Source organism: Heteronotia binoei, chromosome 2 (assembly GCF_032191835.1).
Source record: "Heteronotia binoei isolate CCM8104 ecotype False Entrance Well chromosome 2, APGP_CSIRO_Hbin_v1, whole genome shotgun sequence".
In the NCBI taxonomy this organism is placed as follows: Eukaryota; Metazoa; Chordata; class Lepidosauria; order Squamata; family Gekkonidae; genus Heteronotia; species Heteronotia binoei.
This window is the reverse complement of record NC_083224.1, coordinates 18242949-18269174: the sequence shown is the minus strand read 5'-3', so window position 1 is coordinate 18269174 and position 26226 is coordinate 18242949. Positions and strand designations below refer to the sequence as shown.

Below are 26226 nucleotides of genomic sequence, written 5' to 3'. Positions count from 1 at the left end.
CATCAGTAGATAGAGCTGGGTGTCGTCAGCATACTGGTGACACCCTAGCCCGTACCTTCGGGCAATCTGGGCAAGAGGCCGCATATAGATGTTAAATAACATCGGGGAGAGAACCGCCCCTTGGGGCACACCACAATCGAGTGTGCACCTCCAGGATAGCTCCCCCCCAACTGCGACCCTTTGTCCCCGACCTTCCAGGAAAGAGGAAAGCCACTGTAAGGCCAACCCCTGAATCCCCGCGTCGGTGAGGCGACCCTTCAGTAGCCGATGGTCGACCGTGTCGAACGCAGCCGACAGGTCTAACAGCATCAGCACCGCCGAGCCGCCCCGATCCAGATGCCGTTGAAGGTCATCTACTAGGGCAACCAACACCATCTCCGTCCCATGTCCCGGGCAAAAGCCGGACTGAAATGGGTCAAGGACGGAAGCATCCTCCAGGAAAGTCTGTAGCTGCATCGCCACTGCCCTCTCAATAAGTTTGCCCAAAAAGGGCAAATTTGAGACCGGCCGATAGTGTGCCAATTGGGCCGGATCTAAAGATGGTTTCTTTAAGAGGGAACGGACCACAGCCTCTTTGAGCGGCGTTGGAAAATGCCCTTCCGTCAGGGATCTATTTATGATATCCCGTACAGGATATCTAAGATCACCCTGGCAAGATTTAATGAGCCAGGAAGGGCATGGATCCAATTTGCAAGTTGTTGGGCGAGCAGATAAGAGGATCCTGTCAACTTCCTCCAGGCTGAGGGGGCTAAAGCCATCCAGAGTATAATCCGAAGACAGGCTCGGGGCCTCGGTTTCGCTAACTGTCTCAAAATTGGCAGGGGGGTCGGGGCGGAGTGATGCGATTTTATCCACAAAAAAATTCACAAAAGCCTCGCAGCCTATTTCCAATTCAATAGAATTTAGTCTGCCTTGCGGCAGCGTTGTGAATCCTCTAATTATGTCGAATAATTGTGCCGGGCGCGAAGTTGCGGACGCAATCTTAGCCGCAAAGTATGCTTTCTTTGCGGCTTTGATTGCCATCTCATAGGCCTTCAAACTCTCTCTATAAGATGTTCGGGTCACTTCGTCTCGAGTACGCTGCCATTGCCTCTCCAGTCGTCTGAGTCCCCGCTTTTGTTGCCGCAGCTCCACACTGCACCACACTGCACCACGGGGCTCTAGACCATCCAAAAATTTACAAAATTTCACAAGTTACGAGTAGACATCAGTCTATTGAAACGTAATCATAGTAAATACAGATAATAAGATAGAATCAGTGGTCACAATTCAGAAACAAGCTGGGCATGATCTATAGGTTTTCAAGGCAAGAGATGTATAGAGGTGGTTTGCCATTGGATGCCTCTACGTAGTGACCGCCTCTCCCCATATGAGCCCTTGATCTTCAAATGCTGAGCTAGATTTTGACTGGAGTAAAAAGGTAAAAGTAGTCCCCCTGTGCAAGCACCGGTCGTTTTCGACTCTGAGGTGACGTTGCTTTCACAACGTTTTCACGGCAGACTTTTTATGGGGTGGTTTGCTATTGCCATCTGGTACTGACTCTTTAATAAGGGATCATCTCATCTCAGGGGTCCTTCATTTTTAAGAAGAATGGCAGAGTGCTCAAAAGGGGAGGGACTGTGGCTCAGTGGTGAAGAAGAAGAAGAAGAAGGAGGAGGAGGAGGGAGGGGGGGTTGCCTGATCGGACTCAAGAAATATCTGGGGACTTTGGGGTGGAGCCAGGAGACATTAGGGGTGGAGCTGGGAGCAAGGGTTGACAAGCAAAGTGAACTCCAAAGGGAGTTCTGGCCATCACGTTTAAAGGGACCATGCTCTTTAAAATGCTGTAGTGCCAGAGGGCACAGTTTAAATGCACTTGAGTCTTGTCAGGATGCCTCCCTTGCTGTATAGCCACAGGGTGGAGCCACCAGCTGCAGGTGATTAGTCCCTGACGCTAAGGAAAGGCTGGCGGCTAGAAAAGGAGAATCTTTTCTCCTCTTGTTCAGGAGCTCTGGTGACCTGAGGGCCTGCTTGACAATTTTCTGAAACCCTGGAGGGTGCCTGATTAATCCTAGGAAGAAGTTCTTGAAAGACTCTGACTGTTGAACTTTTGCCTGCAACTCAGGTAACTAGCTAGCCAAAGTTTCTTATTTTTGTTGTGCACTGTGTTGGGGATTACCTGCCCTATTAAATAAAATTTTCTTTGTATTTTGTTAAGTTGTCTCTGTTAGTGGCTTTTTTTTTTGTGGCCACTGTGTGACACAGAGTGTTGGACTGGATGGGCCACTGGCCTGATCCAACATGGCTTCTCTTATGTTCTTATGTGACACAGAGTGTTGGACTGGATGGGCCACTGGCCTGATCCAACATGGTGTCTCTTATGTTCTTATGTGACACAGAGTATTGGACTGGATGGGCCATTGCCTGATCCAACATGGCTTCTCTTATGTTCTTATGTGACACAGAGTGTTGACTGGATGGGCCATTGGCCTGACCCAACATGGCTTCTCTTATGTTCTTATGTGACACAGAGTGTTGGACTGGATGGGCCACTGGCCTGATCCAACAGGGCTTCTCTTATGTTCTTATGTGACACATAGTGTTGGACTGGATGGGCCATTGGCTTGATCCAACATGGCTTTTCTTATGTTCTTATGCCAGGCAATGCGGCCCCGTGGCGCAGAGTGGTAAAGCTGCAGTACTGTGGTCTGAACTCTCTGCTCACGACCTGAGTTTGATTCCGGCGGAAGCTGGATTCAGGTAGCTGGCCCAAGAATGACTCAGCCTTCCATCCTTCCAAGGTTGGTAAAATGAGTACCCAGCTTGCTGGGGGGAAAATGTAGATGACTGGGGAAGGCAATGGCAAACCACCCCGTAAAAAGCCTGCCGCGAAAACGTGAAAGCAATGTCACCCCAGAGTCGGAAACGACTGATGCTTGCACAGGGGACCTTTCCTTTCCTTTTCCTAGGCCAGGCAACAGTCCCTAATTGGCCCTACCATAAGAGAAGGCAAAATCAGTGCCGGCTTTGGGAAGCTGGAAATTGTGGAGCCCTTTAAGGAGAGAATTAGGGTAGGCTGGGCCCGATATGTAAAAACTAGCCTGGTGGCAGCAAGAAGATAAACTGCCCTGGCAATAAGCCTCAGGTTGGCCTCCCTCCAGGGAGTGGGGAGATGGTTCAGGGAACCCCTGGGCACTGCACTTCCCTCCATTTGGAACAATGGAGGAAAAGGGCACCTTTTTTTTGAGGCTCATAGAATTGGACTTCCTGGTCCAATTTTTTTGAAACTTGGGGAATTTTTTGAGGAGCGGCACCAGATGTTATGCTACCAATTTGGTGCTTCTACCTCAAAAACCACCCCCCCCACACACACACAGAGCCCCAGATACCCACGGATCAATCTTCCTCTTTTGGGGCTCATAGAATTGGACCCCCTGATCCAATCCTTTTGAAACTTGGAGAGTATTTTGGGGAGAGGCACTGGATGCTATGCTGAAAAATTAGTGTCTCTACCTCAAAAAAACAGCCTCCATAACCCCAGATACCCACGGATCAATTCTTCATTTTACGCTATTTATTTATTTAATTAATTAATTAATTAATTCGATTTATATCCTGCCCTACCCTACCGAGGTGGGCTCAGGGCGGCTTACAACATAAAAACCAACAAAATCAATTTAAATACATTAATAATACATTAATAATTATAATTATACAATAAAATACATAAAATACATATAAAATATATAAAAACACAAAGCTATGAGAATCAGTCACCATAGGGAATAATGGAGTGCCCAGCAGACATTTCCCTACGCCCCCCCCTCCCACTTTCTGATGACCCTGAAGCAGGGGGAGGGCCTCTAAACTGGGGGATCACCCGCCCCCACCTGGGGATTGGCAACCCTAAAGAGGAGGAGGAGGAGATTAGATTTATACCCCACCCTTCACTACCTAAAGGAGTCTCAGAGCAGCTTACAATCTCCTTTCCCTTCCCCTCACTCCAAAAAAGACATCCTATGAGGTAGGTTCTGGGAAGAAGGATGCCACAAAAATGAACAGTCATTTTACAAATGAATACTAGGGTTTCCAATCCCCAGGTGGGGGCAGGGGATCCCCCAGTATGGAGGCCCTCCTCCCACTTCAGAAAACAAGGGGGGGGAGATGTCTGGTGGGCACTCCATTATTCCCTATGGAGACTGATTCCCATAGGGTAAAATGGAGAATTGATCCGCGGGTATCTGGGGCTACGGAGGTTTTTTGAGGTACCTGTTTTTTGAGGTAGAGACACTAATTTTTCAGCATAGCATCCAGCGCCTCTCCTCAAAATACTCTCCAAATTTCAAAAGGATTGGACCAGGGGGTCCAATTCTAAGAGCCCCAAAAGAGGGTGCCCCTAGCCTTCATTATTTGCAGTGGGGAGAAGGCATTTAAAAGGTGTGCAGTCCCTTGAAATGTGATGGCCAGAACTCTCTTTGGAGTTCAATTATGCTTGTCACAACCTCGCTGTTGGCTCCACCCCAGTGTCTCCTGGCTCCACCCCCTAAGTCCCCAGATATTTCTTGAATTAGACTTGGCAACCCTAATGAATACCCTTTTTACAGCAAATAGCCTCCATGTCTACAGGCCAGAGTACAAGGCCTCCCTAAGTGGGCGTTTCGTCACTCAAAGTCCTGCCGGGAAGTGGTGGAGAACAGGAGCTCTGAACTGGTTTGAGCCGCATTTCCAGAAAAGTGCTTCTGGGCTTGATCTAATCTCATCGTACACAAGAGTTAATGTTTTAATTGGCACCACAGGAGGGCACCAGGTTCACAGTCCTTCAAAAGACAACTCGATTTCCCAGTTCTTCCAAGTTCCGCTGCCAAAATCGTTCCATTCCACTAACTACCCAATTATGGCTGGCTCGTGGGCTTCTTGTTCAAGGTAGCTTCCTTGTTTACAATCCGGTTTATGTCTGAGGCTACTCAAACACGCAGTGCGGGGAACCACACAAGAGATGAAAAGACACTGCCTGGCATGTCCTTGAGTCATGGAGCGAGCCTGGCACCCTTTTGGCTTCACAAAAAGAAATGACAGGCAGACAGAGCAGCAAATCAAATGCCTGCTTAGCTGCCAGTCTAGTCTTGCCTCTCCACTAGGGTTGCCAGCCTCCAGGTGGGGCCTGGAGGTCTCCCGCTTTTACAACTGATCTCCAGCTGGCAGAGATCAGCTCCCCTGGAGAAAATGGCTGCCCTGAAGGGTGGACTTTGTGGTTTTGTATGATGCTGAGGCCCCTCCCCTCAGCAAACCCCACCCTTTCCTGGATGCACCCCCCAAAGTCTCCAGGTATTTTCCTACACAGACCTGCAACCCTACTCTCCACCCATGTTTTGGACAAGTAATTTGTTGCAATTATTCTCAAACGCACCACCCACATTTCTGCCTATTAACCCATTTATTCAGCATCATCTCCTTGACTGACAAAAATATAAAGCTTGTTTTCTTTTTTAACAAAATGAAAACAGCGCCACCAAGTGGAGATGTTTCTGAGTAGGGTTGCCAGGTCTGTGTTGGAAAATATCTGGAGACTTTGGGGTGGAGCTGGCGGGGTTTGAGAAGTGGAGGGGCCTTACCATGACACCGAGTTAGTGTTGCCAATCCCCAGGTGAGGGCAGGGGATCCCCCGGTTTGGAGGCCCTCCCCCCGCTTCAGGGTTGTCAGAAAGTGGGGGGAGGGGAGGGAAATGTCTGCTGGGAACTCCCATTATTTCCTATGGAGGTTTAGGGTTGTCAGAAAGTGGGGGGAGGGGAGGGAAATGTCTGCTGGGAACTCCCATTATTTCCTATGGAGATTTATTCCCATAGAAAATAATGGATAATTGATCCGCGGGTATCTGGGGCTCTGGGGGGGCTGTTTTGGGGGGTAGATGCACCAAATTTTCAGTATAGCATCTAATGCCTCTCCCCAAAATATCTCCCAAGTTTCAAAACGATTGAACCAGGGGGTCCAATTTTATGAGCCCCAAAAGAAGGTGCCCCTATTCATTATTTCCTATGGAAGGAAGGCATTGAAAAGGTGTGCCGTCCCTTAATATGTGATGGCCAGAACTCCCTTTGGAGTTCAATTATGCTTGTCACAGCCTTGATCTTGGCTCCACCCCTAATGTCTCCTGGCTCCACCCCCAAAGTCCCCAGATATTTCTTAAATTGGACTTGGCAACCCTACATAGAGTCCACCCTTCCAAGAAGCCATTTTCTCCAGGGGAGTTGATGTCTACCAGACGGAGATCAGTTTTAAAATTGGGAGCTCTCAAGGCCCCACCTGGAGGCTGGCAATCCTATTTCTGAGTGATGTCAGAGAAAGCCAGCCAATTCTGGCAAATGCTTGGACGATTGGCAGTCAATTCCACAATGTAATTATATGAACAATTATTTATTTAACAATAAGAACAATTCCACTAATAAAGCTTGGCTTCCCAAAATGGAAAAATCAGGCCTTAAAGCAGGGTTGGGGAACGTTGGCTCTCCAGAAGTTTTTTTTGCCTACAACTCCCATCAGTCCCAGCCAGCATGGCCAATGGCTGGGGCTGATGGGAGTTGTAGGCAAAAAACATCTGGAGAGCCAACGTTCCCTACCCCTGCCTTAGAGGAACTGAGTTGGTCCTCCATGTCCTTGAGTTGTAGACTCTGATATGTATGTATCTCAGGGCTTATTTTTGTAGCAGAACTCCTTTGCATATTAAGTCACCCCTGATGCAGCCAATCCTCCTGGAGCTTTCAGTAGGCCCAGTACTAAGAGCCACCTACTTGGCCTACTCCCACACGCCAACCCTGTACGAAGAGCCCTGTAAGCTCTTGGAGGATTGGCTACATCAGGGGGCGTGGCCTAATACACAAACAAGTTGCTGCTACAAAGAAAGCCCTGATATAGAAGTTGTGTAATGGTGAACAGAAGGAGCTGGGAAAATTCAAATCTGACCTCAGCTATGCGCTCTGCGGGTGCCTTCTGTCTCTTTGATGATGCTCATGTCATTTGCAATATGCAAGTACTCAGGGCTTTTTTGGTAGAAAAGGCCCAGCAGGGGCTCATTTGCGTATTAGGCCACACCCCTGACACTGTCAGCCAGAACTGCATCCCTGTGCGTCCCTGCTCAAAAAAAGCCCTGTAAGTCTTATTATTACCTCACCTACCTTGCAAGGGTGTTGTGATAAGGATTAGTGAGATCACATACATTTGAGGACTTGGGGAAAGCACTATATAAATAGTGACTATTGTTATTAAGATTTGGCAAGCTGCTTACAAGGAGATACAGGAAATCCTGCTTCCACTTGGGAGATGTCTGTACCAGGCCTTTTAGTGGCAGCTGCTGATCTAAACTAGAAGAAAAGGCTTCATGTTACACCTGGAGAATGCGTGCTACACCAGAGTAAACGAAAGAACCAGGGCTTTTTTTTGAGCAGGAACGCACAGGAGCACAGTTCCGGCTGGCTTGGTGTCTGGGGGTGTGGCCTCATATGCTAATGAATTCCTGCTGGGCTTTTTCTTTGCACCTTGCCAAAACAAACATCACTCGAGTAAATTTGTTACCTAAGGCTTTCCTGTGATTAATGGTGTTTTATGTTGGCATTTCAGATGCTTTTGGTGATCGTGAGAAATTCCAAGCTAATGTTCCTTCAAGGGCTTTTTTTGGTAGAAAAAGCCCAGCATGGACTTATTTGCATATTAGGCCACACCCCCTTGATGTCACAATTGTTTCACATAGGGCTTTTTTGTAGGAAAAGCCCTATGTGAAACAATGGTGACATCAAGGGGTGTGGCCTAATATGCAAATGAGTTCCTGCTGGGCTTTTTCTACCAAAAAAGCCCTTGAAAGAACATTAGCTTGGAATTTCTCACGATCACCAAAAGCATCTGAAATGCCAACATAAGACACCATTAATCACAGGAAAGCATGAGGCAATGAATTTACCCGAGTGATGTTTGTTTTGGCAAGGTCGAAAATAATAAGGTACAGTGTGAGATTACTTAGGGACTGTATAAGGAAGGGCATGGTTTAACTCCTTGTGGTCCCTTCATCCACCTCCTACAATTCGCAGCGCCTTCTGCTGACTGCAGGCGATACTGTTCTGTGCAGTTTATTTACAGAATGCGCAGCCCGCCTTTCTGCCTTTTCAAGGGCCACCGAGGTGGTAAACAACTGAAAGCATGCATGATAAAATCACGTTATAAAACAATTAAGATTAACCTCCACTTGCCAGTTGATGTCACCTCACCACACCCCAGATTCTGCCAGTGTGTACAATTCTGCTAGGGTTGCCAGGTCCGACTCAGGAAAAATCTGCGGACTTTGGGGGTGGAGCCAGGAGCACAATTGAGCTTGGAAGGGGATTCTGGCCATCCCTTTTAAAGGGACCGCACTCCTTTAAAATGTCTTCCTTCCATTGGAAATAATGGAGGATGAGGGCACCTTCTTTAGGGGCCCATAGGCTAGGATCCCCTGCTCCAATCTTTATGAAACTTGGGGGAGTTTTTTTGAGGAGAGGCTCTAGACACTATGCTGAAAATGTGGTGCCTCTACGTAAAGAAAACAGCTCCCCCAGAGCTCCAGATACTCATGGATCAATTCTCCGTTATACCATATGGAGACCAGACTCCATAGAGTATAATGGAGTGTCCAGTGGACATTCAAATTCTCCCCCACACACTTTCTGATAACCCTGAAGTGGGGGGAGGGCCTCCAAACCAGGGAATCCCCTGCCCCCAACTGGAAACTGTGCAACCCAAAGGAGAAATGCAGGAAAATAGAGCCGGAGATCAAAGCTGAAAAGCCTCCACAAAGACCAGCCTCACCAAATTAACACCGAATACAAAGACAATCTTAGAAAAGCAGAAAATTTCTTAAGCCAAGACGTACAAGTCACACTGCATACAAACAAGAACATCTCTCCCCCCCCCCCGCCCAAAGTCTCTCAACACGCAATCAATGTGACTTCTCCAAGCAAACGGATCGCGAGGAAGCGTCAAAAGTGTCCAGTGCTCCAAAATGAAAAGTTTTTTTAGCCAATGCAGCTTGGAAATATTTAACAAGCGACTAGGCCGTGCTTAATTCCTTGTTTCACATAGGCTTCAATGAGCTTCAAACAAGCATATTCCAAATTGGTTCAAACCAGGGCTTTTAAAAAAGCAGGAATGCACAGGAACGCAGTTCCGGCTGGCTTGGTGACAGGAGGGGTGGCCTAATATGCAAATGAGTTCTTGTTAATATGCAAATGAGTTCTTGTTAATATGCAAATGAGTTCTTGTTAATATGCAAATGAGTTCTTGTTGGGCTTTTCCCACAAAAAGCCCTGTGTGAAACAATGGTGATGGCAGGGGTTTGTGACCTAATATGCAAATGAGTTCCCATTGGGCTTTTTCTACCAAAAAAGCCCTGGTTCAAACTAAATGTAATACTTCCGCACACTGACTTTCATTTTCCTTTTATTCTGCACCATCCTTTATATGACAAATCTGCACCATCCTTTATAATTACATGACAGCCCTTCCAGTACTTGAAGATGGATATCACCTCTCAGCCGCCTCCTCTCCAGGCTAAAGATGCCCAGCTCCTTCAACCTTTCCTCATAGGACTTGGTCTCCAGACCACTCACCATTTTTGTCACCCTCCTCTGGACCCGTTCCAGCTTGTCTATATCCTTCTTAAATAAGGTGCAGTGCTATTTAGATACAAGATACATTTAGATACAAGATACATTTCATGCAGTTATCCACGAAAAGAAAATGTCTCCTTTTTTCTCTCCCTTACTTTGCTCTGTGGATGCAGCCTGTAAATCTCCACTTCTATCTTGGTCAAAGCAAACAGACACTACCCTTTTGAAATCCGCAGTTAACAAACAGAAATCTTGGCCATTTTCAGCTTACTTCGAAGCTGACGAGCAACCTCTGGTGGAGAGTTACATACAGGAACCAATCCATGCGGTTCATCATTAATGTTTGACAGATGTCTTCTCTCTTTGCTACTGGAGGTTGTAGCCATGGCCACAGGTATAAATGGCTTTAAAAGGGGACTAGATAGATTTATTGAGGATAAGCCTATCATTACCTACTAGCCATGGTGACTGAGGGGAACCTTCACATTCAGAGGCACGAAACCTCTGAATCCCAGTGGCAGGAGGCAACAGCAGGGGAAGGCCTCAGCCACTCTGCCCTGTTGTTGGCCCTCCAGAGGAAGTTGGCCGTTGTGTGAGGCAGGATGCTGGACTAGATGGACCACTGGCCTGATCCAGCAGGGCTCTCGGATCCAGTGAGAGCCAGTTTGGTGTAGTGGTTAAGTGTGTGGACTCTTATCTGGGAGAACTGGATTTGATTCCCCAGTCCTCCACTTGCATCTGTTGGAATGGCCTTGGGTTAGCCATAAGTATTGCAGGAGCTGTCCTTGAAAGGGCAGCTGCTGTGAGAGCCCCACCTACTGTCTTTTGTGGGGGGAGGGTGTATTTTGCAGGGGGGGAGAAGATATAGGAGATTGTAAGCGCTTTGAATATCTGATTCAGGGAGAAGGGCGGGGTATAAATCTGCAATTCTTCTTCTTCTTCTCTTCTGATGTTCTTATGTTCTCTAGTAACTTTTTCAAGAGAACTGCCTATCCTAACAACTTCTGGAAAGGAGCTGCAGTGGGTCAGAACAAGTGACAGAAAAGCCCTCAGGCTCAGCCTGGTCCATTTTGACTTCCTAAAATGCAGAGCCACCCTGAGTGGCTTGGCCTTAATTGGCACACTCTTTATGCTTGGGGTTGCCATCTTCCAGGTAGGGCCTTGGGATGTCTCCAGATGGCAATGAACCATTCCCTTAGAGGAAATGGCCGTTTCAGAGGGTGGGCAATATGCTGAGGTCCTTGTCCTCCCCAGACACTGCCCCCCTCAGACACCACCCCCAATATCTCCAAGAATTTCTAAAATGGGAGTTGGCAGGAAGAGGTTGTCCTATGGTATAAGAAACTGTTTCCTGCTGCACAAGGGCTTCTCTCCCTCTTTTCGGCTTTTGGATGGTGCCCTCCATTTTTTCCCTTGCATTCTTCCAATGTTAGAAGGCATCTTCAGTCAGGGTTGCCAACTTCCAGGTGGTACCTAGAGATCACCTGGAACTACAGCCGATCTCCAGACAACAAAGATCAGTTCCCCTAGAGCAGGGGAGGTCAGACTTGCTTAACATAAGAACCACATAGAATAAATGCAAGGTGTTTGAGAGCCACAAGGACAGGACGGGAGGGAGGGAAGGAGGAAGGAAGGAAAATAGATAAGGGAGAGGAGAGGAGGAGAGGAGCGGTGGAGAAGGAAGCTGGACAGGAGAAGAAAGAATTTGTACCTTCTCTCCTGTGCTGTTTTTGGTGACTGAAACAGCCAGGGGCCACAGGTGAATGATAGTTGTTGGAGAGCCACTGCTAGTCTGAGAAGACAATACTGACTTTGATGGACTGAGGGTCTGATTCAGTATAAGGCGGCTTCATATGTTCATATGATAGTTGTTCCACCAGAAGAGGAGGAAGAGGAGATGATGATGACGTTGATGACGGTGGTGGTGGTGGTGGTGATATTGGATTTGTACCCCACCCTTCACTCTGGATCTCAGAGTGGCTCACAGTCTCCTTTCCCTTCCTCCCCCACAACAGACACCCTGTGAGGTAGGTGGGGCTGAGAGAGCTCTTACAGCAGCTGCCCTTTCAAGGACAACTCCTGCGAGAGCTATGGCTGACCCGAGGCCATCCCAGCAGCTGCAAGTGGAGGAGTGGGGAATCAAACCCGGTTCTCCCACCAGATAAGAGTCCGTGCACTTAACCGCTATGCCAAACTGCTAACTTTCTGCATCCTAAGTGTACGCAGAGAAAATAGCGCTGTTCCTCTTGGTCTCTGGGCTGTTTCAGCCACTGAAAACAGCACAGGGGGGAAGGTGGGGATTCCTCCTGCAGTTCTAATCCTAATCAGGCTCTGCTGCACAATTATAGCCATAGCTCTGGCAGAGGTTGTCCTTGAAAGGGCAGCTGCTGTGAGAGCCCTCTCAGCCCCACCCTCCTCACAGGGTGTCTGTTGTGGGGGAGGAAGGGAAAGGAGATTGTAGGCCGCTCTCTGTCCTGGAAAGGGCAGCTGCTGTGAGAGCCCTCTCCAGCCCCACCCACCTCACAGGGTGTCTGTTGTGGGGGAGGAAGGGAAAGGAGATTGTAGGCCGCTCTCTGTCCTTGAAAGGGCAGCTGCTGTGAGAGCCCTCTCCAGCCCCACCCACCTCACAGGGTGTCTGTTGTGGGGGAGGAAGGGAAAGGAGATTGTAGGCCGCTCTCTGTCCTTGAAAGGGCAGCTGCTGTGAGAGCCCTCTCAGCCCCACCCTCCTCACAGGGTGTCTGTTGTGGGGGAGGAAGGGAAAGGAGATTGTAGGCCGCTCTCTGTCCTGGAAAGGGCAGCTGCTGTGAGAGCCCTCTCCAGCCCCACCCACCTCACAGGGTGTCTGTTGTGGGGGAGGAAGGGAAAGGAGATTGTAGGCCGCTCTCTGTCCTTGAAAGGGCAGCTGCTGTGAGAGCCCTCTCAGCCCCACCCTCCTCACAGGGTGTCTGTTGTGGGGGAGGAAGGGAAAGGAGATTGTAGGCCGCTCTCTGTCCTGGAAAGGGCAGCTGCTGTGAGAGCCCTCTCAGCCCCACCCTCCTCACAGGGTGTCTGTTGTGGGGGAGGAAGGGAAAGGAGATTGTAGGCCGCTCTCTGTCCTTGAAAGGGCAGCTGCTGTGAGAGCCCTCTCAGCCCCACCCTCCTCACAGGGTGTCTGTTGTGGGGGAGGAAGGGAAAGGAGATTGTAGGCCGCTCTCTGTCCTTGAAAGGGCAGCTGCTGTGAGAGCCCTCTCCAGCCCCACCCACCTCACAGGGTGTCTGTTGTGGGGGAGGAAGGGAAAGGAGATTGTAGGCCGCTCTCTGTCCTTGAAAGGGCAGCTGCTGTGAGAGCCCTCTCAGCCCCACCCTCCTCACAGGGTGTCTGTTGTGGGGGAGGAAGGGAAAGGAGATTGTAGGCCGCTCTCTGTCCTGGAAAGGGCAGCTGCTGTGAGAGCCCTCTCAGCCCCACCCTCCTCACAGGGTGTCTGTTGTGGGGGAGGAAGGGAAAGGAGATTGTAGGCCGCTCTCTGTCCTGGAAAGGGCAGCTGCTGTGAGAGCCCTCTCAGCCCCACCCTCCTCACAGGGTGTCTGTTGTGGGGGAGGAAGGGAAAGGAGATTGTAGGCCGCTCTCTGTCCTTGAAAGGGCAGCTGCTGTGAGAGCCCTCTCAGCCCCACCCTCCTCACAGGGTGTCTGTTGTGGGGGAGGAAGGGAAAGGAGATTGTAGGCCGCTCTCTGTCCTTGAAAGGGCAGCTGCTGTGAGAGCCCTCTCCAGCCCCACCCACCTCACAGGGTGTCTGTTGTGGGGGAGGAAGGGAAAGGAGATTGTAGGCTTCCCAATCCCCAGGTCCCAGCGGGGGATCCCCCAGTTTTACAGGCTTCCCCCCTCCCCCAACCAGCTGGCCGGCGGAGGAAGCCCCACCCCCACAGCCATTATTATGCACCTCCATGAACAATTCCCATAAGGAATGATGGGGAATTGATCCGCGGGTATCAGGGGCTCTCGGGGAGGCTGTTTTTTGAGGTAGAGGTGCCAAATTTTCAGTATAGCATCTAGTGCCTCTTCCCAAATTACCCCCCAAGTTTCAAAAGTATTGGACCAGGGGGTCCAATTCTACGAGCCCCAAAAGGTGCCCCTATCCTTCATTATTTTCTGTGGAAGGAAGGCATTTTAAAAGGTGTGTTGTCCCTTTAAATGTGATGGCCAGAACTCCCTTGGAGTTCAATTCTGCTTGTCACACCCGTGCTCCCGGCTCCGCCCCCAAAGTCTCCTGGCTCCACCCCCAAAGTCCCCAGATATTTCTTGAATTGGACTTGGCAACCCTAGGAGATTGCGAGCCTCTCTGAGACTCTTCGGAGTGGAGGGCGGGATATAAATCCAATATCTTCATCTACCTCATGGGGTGTCTGTTGTTGGGGAGGAAGGGAAAGGAGATTGTGAGCCGCTCTGAGACTCTTCGGAGTGGAGGGCGGGATATAAATCCAGTGTCTTCATCTACCTCACAGAGTGTCTGTTGTGGGGGAGGAAGGGAAAGGAGATTGCGAGCCTCTCTGAGACTCTTCGGAGTGGAGGGCGGGATATAAATCCAATATCTTCATCTACCTCATGGGGTGTCTGTTGTTGGGGAGGAAGGGAAAGGAGATTGTGAGCCACTCTAAGGCTCTTCAGAGTGGAGGGCGGGATTTAAATCCAATATCTTCATGTACCTCACAGGGTGTCTTTGTGGGGGAGGGGAAGGTAAAGGAGATTGTGAGCCACTCTGAGACTCTTCGGAGTGGAGGGTGGGATATAAATCCAATATCTTCTTCTTCTACTACTACTTCTAAGCTGCCACCAGGAACTAGCGGCTACAGTACAGCTGCAGAGCGCCATGGGGAACACTTGCAATTTGCGCCAACAAGCTGGGCTCTGATGTACCGAATTGCGCTGGGGGGAGAGCAGTTTTCCCAGAATGTCAAGTCCAGCCTGGACTTGTGCACGCATCACTTTGTACAGTGTACAAAACATAAATATGTGGAACACCTAGAAGTCTGTCATACCGTGCAGGGAACTGTGCAGCACTACTATTAAAAGAAAGGTGAGGCCACTGATTTGTACTTGGAAAGGGGCCAAAGGCAGAGGATATGCCATGCATTCAGTAGGGCTGCCAGCTCTGGGTTGGGAAATGCCTGGAGATTTTTTTGGGGGGGGGGGCGGGGTTGAGTAGGGTGGACAGTGTTCCCTGCGATTTCAATGTCCGGAAGGGCGATCGAGCGCCGCTCCCAGCTGTGTAAATGCAACCCCCCCCGCCCCCGTCAATCAGCTGATTGGCGGCTAAAACAGCGCTGCACACTCACTCAGCTCCCGGGCAGGCCAACAGCATCTCAAATGAACCATGTCCCGAAATGGTGCTATGGCTGCTCCCTCCTCCACACTTCCTTCCCATGCAGGAAATGCGGAAGGGGGAGCAGCAGCGGCACCCTTTCAGGACGCTGTTTGTTTGAACTGCCGCTAGCCTGCACACAGCGCCGTTTTACCACCAATCACGGGGGGGGGGGCCTTTATACAGCTGGGAGCGGCACTTAATCGCCCTTCCGGACATTGAAATTGACCTGAGGTGGGGAAGGGAGAGAGGAGGAGGCACGGGGGGGGCGTTGTGGAGGGGGGAGGCAGGCCATTAGTCTGCCTAGGGTGCCATGCGACTTTGGGCCGGTGCTGGTTGCCAGATCCGGGTTGGAAAACTCCTGGAAATTTGGGGCTGGAGCCCAGGGAGAAGAGACCTCAGTGGGATGTAATGCCATCGAGTCCATCTTCCCAAGCATCCATTTTCTCCCAGGGGAACTTTTCTCTGTAATCTGGAGATGAGCTGTAATTCTGGGGATTTTCCCAATTGCCGCTTAAAAATTGGCAACCTTAACTTTAACCTGAATGGGACGATACCGGGAGTCTCCTAATTGGAGTTGTTAATCTGCCAGGCCTCATTTTGGGCAGGAGCTCACAGGAGTGGGGCTCTGGAACCTCTGCATCTTATTGTGCTCTTTCTTTTTTATCCCTCCCCCCCCAAAAAAATACTTGCTTCTAAGCTCCATTGTTCAAACCCCCCTGTGAGAATTTTGTTGAGCTCTGAGATTTGACAAACTTTCTAACATTTTCCCACAAAAAGGGGAAAAGAACCAAAACATATAAAGCAGACAGGTGGAAATTTTCCTCATGTGGGGAGGGGACAGGACGGTGGCTCAGTGGTAGAGCATCTGCTTGGGAAGCAGAAGGTCCCAGGTTCAATCCCTGGCATCTCCAAAAAAGGGCCCAGGCAAATAGGTGTGAAAAACCTCAGCTTGAGACCCTGGAGAGCCGCTGCCAGTCTGAGAAGACAATACTGACTTTGATGGACCAAAGTGGTCTGATTCAGTATAAGGCAGCTTCATATGTTCATATGCCACTGTGGCCACATAGGGTAAAGAAAGAACATAAGAGAAGCCATGTTGGATCAGGCCAATGGCCCATCCAGTCCAACACTCTGTGGCACAGAATGGCCAAACCCCTGGGGCCATCAGGAGGTCCACCAACAGGGCCAGAACTCCAGAAGCTCTCCCACTGTTGCTCCCCGCCCCCAGCACCAAGAATACAGAGCATCACTGCCCCAGACATAAGAACATAAGAGAAGCCATGTTGGATCAGGCCAGTGGTCCATCCAATCTAACACTCTGTGTCACACAGTGGTCAAAACCTCAGTGCCATCACAAGGTCCACCAGCGGGGTTATAACACCAGACATATGGAAATCTTCCTCATACCACTGTGGCCACATAGGGTAAAGAAAGAACATAAGAGAAGCCATGTTGGATCAGGCCAATGGCCCATCCAGTCGCAACACTCTGTGTCACATAAGAAAATAAGAGAAGCCATGTTGGATCAGGCCAATGGCCCATCCAGTCCAACACTCTGTGTCACATAAGAACATAAGAGAAGCCATGTTGGATCAGGCCAATGGCCCATCCAGTTCAACACTCTGTGTCACATAAGAACATAAGAGAAGCCATGTTGGATCAGGCCAATGACTCATCCAGTTCAACACTCTGTGTCACACAGTGGCCAAAAAAAACCCAGGCACCATCAGAAGATTCACCAGTAATTGAAAAAGTATGAGGGGAGTAAGGTTTCATTATGACAATAATTCAAGAAGCATTTTAGGGTAGATGCTGAGCTGATATATTTTAGTGCACCTTCCAGTGATGTCAGGGGTGTGTGGCATATGCAAATGAGTTGTGCCAATGAGCTCCGGCACCTCTTCTTCTACAAAATGACTCCTGTTTATTTGGGTTGTTTTTAAAAAAAAAAAACCAAACAACAGCAGATTGGATTGGGATTGCTTCCTCTATGGATCATATATGAGTCTTCTCACCTCAGCAGGTCCATCAGTAAAATGGATATAACAGGAAATTGCAAGGTACACTCACACATAAAGGTTTGTTCATTTGAAACATCAAAAAAAAAACCTGATCACCCAAAATCCCTGAGCTGGTTCGGGGACAAATATATAGTAATACAAAAAACAAACAATTTTTCATTTTACCCAGGTTATCTGAATTACAAATCAGTTACCAATATCATACTAACATCAAGAAGGGGAGGGAAGCAAGGAGGAAAAACCAGAAGCAGGTCTAGAATGGAGAGCCAGGGTGGTGCAGTGGTTAAGAGCATTGGACTTGGATCTGGGAGGCCCAAGTTCGAATCCCCAGTCATGCCAGGGAAACCCACTGGATGACCTTGAGTCAGTCAGACCCTCTCAGCCTAACCTACCTGACAGGGTTGTTGTGAAGAGAAAACAGAGGAAAGGGGCACAGGGCATTTTTATAGAAAAAGCCCAGCAGGGACTCATTTGCATATTAGGTCACACACCCTGACGTCGCCATTGTTTTGCACAGGGCTTCTTTTGTAGAGAAAGCCCAGCAGGAACTCATCTGCATATTAGGCCATACTCCCTTGACGTCACCATGGTTTAGCAGGAACTTATCGGAATATTAGGCATCACTTCCCGACACTAAGCTAGCCGGAACTGCATTCCTGTGCGTTCCTGCTCAAAAAAAAAAAAGCGCTAGGAAGGGAGAATGATGTAAGCAGCTTTGAGTTCCCATTGGAGAGAAAGGCAGGGTATAAATGAATTAAGGAAATATATAAAAGGTTGGGCAAGCCAAATAAACTACGAAACACCTGGTTCTTTGGAGGAAACAAAAATGTCTTCACCCGGCCGCCTCAAATTCACCAGAGTAGATCCCAAGTGAAGCCGTTTGGATCCTCGGTGTTCCTCGATCTAGCACAGGCTCCTTGTCTTGAACTTCCAAGCTTTCCATGCCCTTTGCCCCACCCCCACTTAACTCTGCTCAAGGGTTGATAGCTCCAGGCTGGGACGTTCTCGAAGATGTGCCGCAGAGCGCATGATCACGTAAGGGCATGAGGGCATGGCCATTCAAATTGAAGGGGGAGGAAGAAACCCAAACTGCGCTAAGGGGGTGGCACGCAACAACCATGAGAATGTGCCAAAGCGCCCCCAGTGCTGTACGCGGGAGTGCGTGGATGGGATGTGTCCTCTCCGTTTCGCCTCCGAAGTGCATGGAGCTGCCCATCTGCACCCAGCCTTAGAGTGTCAAACTACAATCACGGAGGCCCACGTCTGAATCTTGTTGCCCACTCTACCAGGGAAGCTTGCTGAGTGACCTTGGGCCAGTCACACACTGTAAGCCTAAACTAGGAGCCAAACTACATTATCAGGGGGTTTTTTAATTGCATCATTATGAAAGAAATTGCTTAAGCATTTATTTGCAACACAAAAAAGCAGTGGTTTATTTCTAGTGTTTGCTAATCAGTACACTGCGGTTTCTGGTTTGCCCAATCCCCAGGTGGGGGCAGGGGATCCCCCAGTTTGGAAGCCCCCCAGTTTGGAGGCCCCCACTTCAGGGCCATCAGAAAGCGGGGGGTGGGGAGGGAAATGTCTGCTGGGTACTCCATTATTCCCTATGGAGTGATTCCCATAGGGTATTATCGAGAATTGATCCGTGGGTATCTGAGGCTCTGGGGGGCTGTTTTTTTGAGGTAGAGGCACCAAATTTGCAGCGTAGCATCCGATGACTCTCCTCAAAACACCCACCCCAAGTTTCAAAAAGATTGGACCACGGGGTCCAATTCTATGAGCCCCAAAAGAAGGTGCCCCTATCCTTCATTATTTCTAATGGACGGAAGGCATTTTAAAAGTGTGTGGTCCCTTTAAATGTGATGGCCAGAACTCCCTTTGGAGTTCAATTATGCTTGTTAACAGCCTTGCTCCTGGATCCACCCCCAGTGTCTCCTGGCTCCACCCCCAAAGTCTCCTGGCTCTACCTTCAAAGTCCCCAGATATTTCTTAAATTGGACTTGGCAACTCTATGTAGCCAGTCCTCCAAGAACTTACAGGCCTCTTAGTGCAGGTTCTACTGGAAGCTCCAGGAGGACTGAATACATCAGGGGCATGTGGCCTAATATGCTAAGGAGTCACGGGTTAGACCCATGGCTGTCCACTCAGAATTAGAGATTTTGGCCACTTTAAAAAATGGTGCGAGGGTTCTGTTGTGAGGGGGAGTTCAGGGGATCTTGTCCTCCCACACACCTTTTAAAGTGCCAAAATAGGCTGCTTTAGCACTTGAAAAGGTACATGGCGGGGGGGGCAGGGAGGGGAGACTTCTGGTCCCGTCATGCAGCAAGCCTGATCAGAATTCGGACCTTGCAGCATTTTTTTTTTACATGGTCAAAAATGGTGGTCTCCGACTCACAGGCTGCGATCACAACATGCTAAATAATGCCGTTTCAATCCACATTCAGTGCACTTTCCAACGGGAATTTACAGTGTGGAAACTGACAAAATCCAGTTTGAAAGTGCATTGAATGTGGATTGAAAGTGCATTGAATGTGCCTGAAAGTGCATTGAATGTGGATTTGAAAGGGCATTGAATGTGGATTTGAAAGGGCATTGAACGTGGATTTGAAAGGGCATTGAACGTGGATTTGAAAGGGCATTGAACGTGGATTTGAAAGGGCATTGAACGTGGATTTGAAAGGGCATTGAACGTGGATTTGAAAGGGCATTGAATGTGGATTTGAAAGGGCATTGAACGTGGACTGAAAGGGCATTGAATGTGGATTTGAAAGTGCATTGAACGTGGACTGAAAGTGCATTGAATGTGAATTTGAAAGGGCATTGAACGTGGACTGCAAATGCATTATTCAGCAGGTGAGATCGCAACTGCTGTGCTGTTGTGAAGATGAAATGGAGAACCAGGTAAGCAGCTTTGGGTCCCCCTTGTGGAGAAAAATGGGCATAAACAAAGGAAATCAAATAAGCATTCTGCGACTTTTCAAGTCTGGAAAACAGCACAGGGGAGGCAAATTGATCCCTCCCTTCCTGCATTGGGTGGTCCAGAAATTTGGGGGAGGAGCCTGGGGAGGGTGGGGTTTGAGGAGGGGAGGGATCTCAGCACGATCCAATGTCATTAAGATCACTCTCCAATGCAACAATTTTTTGCCCCAGGGAAATGCTCTGTGTTGTCTCGAGACCAGTGGTCATTCCAGGAGATCTCCAGGCCTCCAAGAGTTCTTCATACAAGGTCTCCGGTAAGCTCCAGGAGGATTGGCTACATCAGGGAGGGCATGGCCTAATATGCAAAGGAGCTCCTGCTACAATAAAAGCCCTGGAGGCAATGAATCGATTTCTTTAAAGCACAAGTATTTGGAATTGCTGACAAAGGAGTAGAAAAGAGTCCAGAGTTTTGGACGCTTCTCCTTCTCCCTCTCTTTTTTCAAAGAAGTATGTTTTCTTTTCCAGACATGGTAGGCAAGAGCGCAAACAGCGCTGACAGACCTCCAAGGAAGAGAAGCAGACAGGTGACCTCCACCAATTTATTTACATAGCTTGAACGTGAAGTCACTGGCTGAGAGGTGGTGGTTCTACACCATCCAGTAGAACTGGCAGACGTGAGAACCGTGCAAGGCAAAGCCGAAAGATTTACGTCAGAAGATTACATAAGCAGCTACTGGAGATTCCAGTTAAGGTGCTGTAGAACAAAAGCAAGGCCAGAGATCCAGAGTAAAATCCAAGCGTAAAATCTTTGTGATACTTTTTCTGAAGACCAATCGAGAAAGCGCAATGGACTCATGAAGCTGCCTTCTACTGACTCAGACCATCGGCCCATCAGGGTCAGTGTTGTCTACTCGGACTGGTACTGGGTTTGCCATTGACTGCCTCTGCATTCGCAGGGTCAGCCTTGGCTAGTATTTGGATGGGAGACCTCCATGGAACACCAGGGTTGTAACATGGAATCAGGCAATGGCAAATAGGGCTCCCACCCAGGAGGGCCCCAACTCACTGGCAGGGAGCAGGCCACCGGGGGATCCCAGCCCCCAAGGAGTCCTGTTGGCGAGCACCATCCCCAGCACGATAATGTCACCCAGAAGTGACGTCATTGAGCCAGGGACGTCACACCAGGGACGCTCTAGGACTCGCACTAAAAACTCTATGGTATCATAGAGTTTTAGCATGAATCCTAGAGCATTCCTGGTATGATGCTCTTGGACTTGTGGTAAAACTCTATGGTACCATAAAGTTTTAGTGCAAGTCCTGGAACATCCCCAGTGCCAAGACATCAATTCTTGGTGACGTCATCGCTCTGCATGCGCTTTGTACACACGAGGAACTAGTCCCCCACTGCAACAGCGGAGGGACTTGGCAACCCTGATGGCAAACCACCTGTCATGATCCTAGGCCTAGTGAGGCCTACAGGCTCCAGAGAAGCCTGCCTAGAAGTAGCTGCAGAGAGCCTACATTTCCGAGGATCCCCTTTGTCGCTCTGATTGGGTGGCAAGGTTTTGGAGGGGTGGGACCTGGGAGGAAAGCATAAAAGGGCCAAACACAGACAGGGTGTGTTCTCTCTGGGAAAGGCTGCAGGAAAGAAGGCAGGAGAGATCCCTTACCCAAGGAATGAGTTTGGTATTAGAGGAACAGAATGTCTAGCTAGACACATCAGGGCTCCTGTTTATTTGCACCCACCTTTACTGTATATATATTTCACTATTGCAAGAAATGTTTATCACCCAGTTATTATTGTTTAAGCACTGTAAATAAACTCCTTTTGTGGTTATCCTGCCTTGGTCCTCACGTCTCCTTGGTCGCAGTTAAGAGGTACTTACTAAAAACGAAGACAGGGGTGGTTGGGTGCTCTGGACCCTCCAATACAGACCCTTACCAGAGTGCTGGCAGCCAATAGAAGGCCGTTCGTGGCCCCAGCTGTGTGAACACCGTCTCTGAAAACTTTTGCCTTGAAAACATACGGGGTCGTCATCAGTCAAATTAGACACAATGGAAAAGATGTATCAAGATATTTAAAGATTGCAGTTGAGGGCCGACACCTAGATATGCCGACACCTACATTTTTTAACTGTGTCAAACAATTCTAGCTTCCAATTACAACCTTTTTCGAGAACACCAAGTCTTAAGTCGTCATGTTTGATACCAGATGAAGAGAGCTCGTTTTCTCTCTGCTGACGAAAGAAGGCAGGAATAGGCAAGTATGAAAAACTAGCCAAATTTTCTGGGAATTGACGTGTAATCCACTAACAGTCAGGAAGTTCTTCCTAATGTTGAGCTGGAAACTAGGCTTCCCAATCCGCAGGTCCCAGCAGGGGATCCCCCAATTTTACAGGCTTCCCCCCGCCCCTACAGCCACCACTTACCTTTAGATCTCTGGCAGGTTTAGAACCTGCAAACACGTTCCCTTTCAAAAAAGCCTCTGTGTGTGTGTGTGTGCCTTTAAAGTTGAGCAGGAAGCAGGAAGTACTTCATGGGGAAGGGTCAGAAGCAGAAGCTCTTCAAAGCACAGCCCTTCTGGTTGTTTTGCTTCCCTTTTAGAACAAGTAAGTGGATGGGTATGAGTGTGTGTGTGAAAGAGAGCGCAGTGTAGCTAGGGCTGCCAATTCCCAGGTGGGGGCAGGGAATCCCCCCCGGTTTGGAGGCCCTCCCCACCTTCAGGATCATCAGAAAGCGGGGGGAGGCGAGGGAAATGTCTGCTGGGAACTCTATTATTCCATACAGAGTATTATTCCCATAGGAAATAATGAAGAATTGATCCGCAAGTATCTGGGGCTCTGGGGGGGGGGCTGTTTTTTAAAATTCAAAAAAAAAAGGTAGAGGCACCAGACTTTCAGTATAGCATCCAGTGTCTCTCCTCAAAATACCACCCCCCCCCAAATTTCAAAAAGATTGGACCAAGGGGTCCAATTCTATGAGCCCCAAAAGAAGACGCCCCTATCCTTCATTATTTCCTATGGAAGGAAGGCATTTTAAAAGGTGTGCTGTCCCTTTAAATGTGATGGCCAGAACTCCCTTGGAGTTCAATTATGCTTGTCATACCCTTGCTTCTGGCTCCACCCCCAAAGTCCCCAGATATTTCTTGAATTGGACTTGGCAACCCAACCGGAAACTCTTGATTTAATTTAAAAACAAATGGAAGCTGTGCTCAAAGTTCCTCTATGTTGGTTTACACTGGGAAAGCAGAGGTCCAAAACATTTATCCCCTCAACACCCCATAAAAATTCCTGTTGAGTATTTACTATTTTAACCTGCTTACAGCTATAACTTTCCTCCAGCTGCCAATGCAAACGTTTCCCCTTTCTCAAGGCTTTTCCTGGCCTCATACATCAATTCCAGCCAATCAGGGATCCTGTAGTAGATTGCGGGGCTTTTTTTGTAGCAGGAACTCCTTTGCATATTAGGCCACACACTCCTGATGTAGCCAACCCTCCTAGAGCTTACAGGGCTCTTAGTACAGGGCCTGCTGAAAGCTCCACAAGATTAGCTGCATCAGGGGAGGTGTGGCCTAATATGCAGAGGAGTTCCTGCTACAAAAAAAAAGCTCTGGGTAGATAAATGTAATAATGTCACAGCACTACATAGCCAAATAAAGTTGGCTACAGACTTAACACAAGGAATAGGGTTACCTGCTCTGGGTTGGGAAATACCTGGAGATTCCTTGGGTGGAGTAGGGTTGCCAAGTCCAATTCAAGAAATATCTGGGGAAGTATTATTTTTATTATTATTTATTTTGATTTGTATCCCACTCTTCTTACAGGCTGTAAGAAGCATTTCGTTGGATGACGGAATGTGGGAAGAGTCTCTTAGACAAAGAAATCTGAAACAGTATCACAGGCAGCTTTGCTGTTGAGGCTTATCAGGACCCACTATTTTCAACAATTTTAGAAATTGATGAAAGTTTCAATTTAACGCCTGCAAGATTGAAGAGATGGTCTCCAGAATGTAATTCGTCTGCATTCGAGATTCGGACCGCACTAGCACTTTATTCTTCCCACGGAGTCGGATGAACGTCTTTGAGCGCTTTAAAGTCAGAAATTGACGCATATGAACTGAGAGTCCTTTTATGAACTTTATTTCTATCTTTGCACATTGTATTGGAGTTGTATGATCTTTTGTAGAATGGAATGAATTTTTGTAGAAGGCTAATGAATTGCATTGTAATATTGTAGAATTGTTGAATTTCTATTGAATATATTTTTGAATTGTTAAGTATTTTCAGGATTCTTTTGTTATTTTTCCACATTTTTCGCTGTACTTCTAGCCCCCGGGTGGGGTCTGGAGATCTCCCACTTTAACAACTGATCTCCAGCTGGCAGAGATCAGCTGCCCTGGAGAAGATTAGATTTATACCCTGCCCTTCATTAGCCAAAGGAGTCTCAGGGCAGCTTGCAAATCTCCTTTCCCTTCCCCTCCCCACAACAGACACCCTGTGGGGTAAGTGGAGCTGAGAGAGCTTTCCCAGAACTGCTCTGGAGCAGAACAGCCTTGAGAGAACTTGTGGCTGAATCTATGGCATTGTATCATACTGAGGCCCCTCCCCTCCCCAAGCCCCACCCTCTCCTGGCTCCACTGCCAAAGTCTCCAGGTATTTTCCAACACAGACCTGGCAACCCTATAGCCAACCTCCAGGTGGAGCCTGAAGACCTCTTGGTATCACAAATGAACTCCAGACAACAGGTATCTCTCCCCCTGGAGACAATAACTGCTTTGAAGGGTGAACTCTATAGCCCTTTATAGAGTTCATCTGAGGCCTTTCCCCTCCCCAAACTCTGGCTTCCTTAGATTCCACCACAAAATCTCCAGGAATTTCCCAACCTGGAGCTGGCAACCCTAGGGAAAGGAATTAATTCAGCAGGAATGCGATGCCAGAGTCTGCCCTCCAAAGCTGCAATTTCCTCCAGGTAAATTGATCTCTGCATTATGGAGATAAATTGTAATTTGGCTTTGAAGATTAAGATTCCGAGACACATTCAAAGAAGCGCATTCTTCTTGATGAACAATGGGGCAATTACTTTATATGAACTATGCGAAATCTGAGGCTTTGCCAAACAAAGAAAAAAATCTGTCGAGAATTTCTTGCCCAAACAGTTTCACTAATTTATTTATTCGGGGGTGGATGCCGTTCTCCTTCTATAAAAATGCTTGAAGCAGGTCAGAGAAGCACCAAAATCAGATTACAGAAATAAAAGAATCATAAAATGACTCAGGCCAATAAAATCATAAGCAGCAGAGAAAACTCTTCTGAATAAAAGCTGCTATAAAAACAACCCAGTGGGGGGGGGGAAATTCCTCAGGGAGTACACAACATTGCAACTTCCAAGCTTTTTTTTTAAACGCGGTTCCAAAACTTGAAACAAGAACACGGCATTACAGAGTAATTAGCAATTATGGGCACATAAAAAGGAAATAAACCTGTTGCATAAAATTAACCAACGAACCATGGAAGGAGATCCTATGCAGAGTTATTTAAACTTAAATCAATTGAAATCAAGCATCTCATAGGGTTGCCAGCCTCCAGGTGATGGCTGGAGATCTCCCGCTATTTTAACTGACCTCCCAGTGATAGAGCTCAGTTCCCCTGGAGAAAAGGGCTGCTTTGGTAGACTCTATGCCAGGGGTGTCAAACTCATTTGTTATGAGGGCCAGATCTGACATAAATGTGACCTTGTTAGGCCGAGCCATGTCGGGCCGGGTGTATTTACCTACTTAAGATTAGGTAGCAGAGATATCATTTTTATAAAGGGCACAGACAAACACAACAAAAGATTTTTTTAAAAAAAACAACTTGAAATATGCCTGAGTAAGAGAAGTACACATTGCTTGTAGAGATGCCAGTTTCCAGGTGGGGCAGAAAAAAAGGCACAAGCCTCCACGTTAACCAGCCTTGAAATAATAATGGATAGGGGCACTTTCTTTTGGGGCTCATAGAACTTCCTGGTTTGATCTTTTTGAAACTTGGGGAGTATTTTGAGGAGAGGCACCAGATGCTACACGGAGAATTTGGTGCCTCTGCCTCAAAAAAACAGCCCTCCCCCCGAGCCCTAAATATTCATGGATTAATTCTCCATTATACTTATTATTATTGCTTATTATATACTTATATATTATATATTATTATTATATACTTATTATAGCTGAGCAGTCGGGTTAGAACGGATAAAAGAAAGTACTTCTTCATCCAAAGGGTGATTAACATGTGGAATTCACTGCCACAGGAGGTGGTGGCGGCTACAAGCATAGCCAGCTTCAAGAGGGGGTTGGATGAAAGTATG

The 26226-nt window shown here is 48.1% G+C and overlaps 1 long non-coding RNA gene across 1 annotated transcript; it reads left to right on the top strand.

Moving 5' to 3' along the window:
• Positions 1-1918: 1918 nt before the first annotated feature.
• Positions 1919-24166, top strand: LOC132567531 (uncharacterized). Its single transcript, XR_009555088.1, has 4 exons — positions 1919-2104; positions 20120-20202; positions 20414-20784; positions 23712-24166. It is a non-coding gene; the product is annotated as an uncharacterized LOC132567531 (long non-coding RNA).
• Positions 24167-26226: the final 2060 nt, after the last annotated feature.